Source organism: Mauremys mutica, unplaced genomic scaffold, assembly GCF_020497125.1.
Source record: "Mauremys mutica isolate MM-2020 ecotype Southern unplaced genomic scaffold, ASM2049712v1 001448F_np12_obj, whole genome shotgun sequence".
NCBI lineage: Eukaryota > Metazoa > Chordata > Testudines > Geoemydidae > Mauremys > Mauremys mutica.
The window spans coordinates 45,725-47,869 of NW_025423205.1; the positions used below are offsets into that span (position 1 = coordinate 45,725).

The window sequence follows — 2,145 nt, forward strand, 5'->3', positions numbered from 1 at the left end:
CAGGGAGGCACCGACCCACCCTGCCCTGCCATGGAGAGGGGCCGGCAGCCACTGGAGCGAGCAGACAGATGCTGCTCAGCTCCGCTGCACTGACGGGGCCCCTGGGGGGGGGGAAGGGCCTGGGGGCAGCAGGTGGGGCCAAGGGAGTGACCTGGTCCCAATACTGCTGGAGCCCCACGGGCGAGACCTGGGAACCAGGACTGCCAGCCAGACAAACACCTTTAAGAGGAGGCGTCCCTCTCCCTGTCACAAACTGATCTTCCTCCTTCAGTTCAGTGACAGCCTGAATTGTTCCTTATCCCGGCAGAGCCGGAGGATTGAAAGCAGCAACATCAAACCCCTGTGTAGCTCGCAGGAATGGACATAAACACTCCCTGGTATCTGAGGAGATGTTCAGCTTTGCCCTTGGTCAACTACAAGGCTAAAGGGAAAGGAGGTGGCGCCAGGTATAAAGAGTGAAACACGACACATCATAGTTATGCCCATGGTGGCTGCAAAATCTTTTTTTGTACTTCTTCTTATCAGCAGTGTATTGTTCTCTCTGGAGCCTAGGCCTTGACCAAGAAATTTGTACTTTGCTAAAATAATCGACTGCCCCTGGTGAAGGCAATGGACTTGACACCCACTGGGTTATCCCTACACAGGTACAAGTACTAACAACAGTGGCTGCCTTTTAGCCATGGATTTTAATCAGGGCAATAAATTGAAACAAACCCCTGTTAAATCATTTCTCAGCCCGAGTCCTTCACCCACATTCCCTAGAGCATTGGGCCACCATGTGGATGTTTCATTTCCCTCCTCAGTTTCACCCAGAGACAAAATTTCCTTTGCACAGATCCATGAACAGCAAAATCGTCCTGTGTCTCTGGTCTGAGCCAGGGCATTCGATTCCAGTGAACCCTTCTCTCCTGCAATGGCGATGGTCAGACAGAGGGGACGTGGCACCTGCATCCCTGCCAGGGAGATATTGGCTCGGCTCTTTCTTTCTGCTGCTATTGTTAGTCCATGAAACATCAAGGGTGGAATGCAAGACTGAATTCACACACCAGCCCTCAGTGCCCCAGATAAATCCTGCCCCCTGCTATTGGAACGATGTGCTGGAGATTTGACTAGGAAAGGGACTGTCTGAATTGTCAGAGTGGGGAATGAACAACAATCTACAGCAATGTCGTTCACACAAACACGCTCTTATGCTGCTCCAGCTGGAAGGGAAATGGGCAGGAATTCTCGCTGTTCAGCCAAGGACACACTTACACTAATGCACATCCACGAGTGTGCTGGGGAAGCTGGTCTGAACAAACAATTTGAAGTGACAATTCAGTGAGAACAGAATCATCATGCAGTGCGATGAGTGTAGCTTAAGTAGTTGTGGCCGAGTGGTTAAGGCACTGGACTAGAAATTCATTGGGGTCTCCCTGCGCAGGTTCAAATCCTGCCAACTATGCAAGCAGTGTGCTGTTGTTGTTGTTATTATTATTATTGAAGTCTTAGTACCTGAGCATCCACAGTGCAAACTGGAGCCAGATCTAGTTTCACTCTGTCTACGTTTAAAACGCTGCTGTGGCACTGCTATAGCACTTTGGAGTAAACAGTGACTAGAGGGGTTTTCTCATCCCTGTAATAGCTACATTGACAGAACAATTCTTCCTTTCCTTTAGCACTATCTAACCCGGGCCTAGGTCACCTTAACTCTATGGGTTTGGGGGTGTGGGTTTTTCACACCCTGAGAGACGTCGCTCTGCCAGTGAAGTGCCCAGCGTACACCAACCCTTAGATCCCTCTGGGTATTTCAATGCAGGCAGTGAACTATGAGAGGAAAACATCAGCTCACAAACACACAGACTGAATTCCCCACATTTAATCTCACTGCACGTTCCAGAAAGTCGTGAAATTCAATTCATTCTTGCTAGGACAGAGAAAAAAATAAGTGACACTAAGTTTTTGGCTTGGTTAAATAAAATTAAGTGTTTAATCAATATAGTAAAAATCTGTCCTGATTCCTCTAACTAACACCACAGCATGAAATAGGAACAGAGACAAATCTTGTCAGTGACGACTAATTTCACAAATGATCTTCCCATTATTAATTTCCATGCTGCCCCCACTGGAGGTCTGGGCATCTCCAGTGTCATTGCTCTGCATTCA

At 48.3% G+C, this 2,145-nt stretch overlaps 1 non-coding gene across 1 annotated transcript; it reads left to right on the forward strand.

Annotated features, from left to right (window-relative positions):
- Positions 1-1,362: 1,362 nt before the first annotated feature.
- Positions 1,363-1,444, forward strand: TRNAS-AGA. Its single transcript has one exon. It is a non-coding gene; the product is annotated as a tRNA-Ser (tRNA).
- Positions 1,445-2,145: the final 701 nt, after the last annotated feature.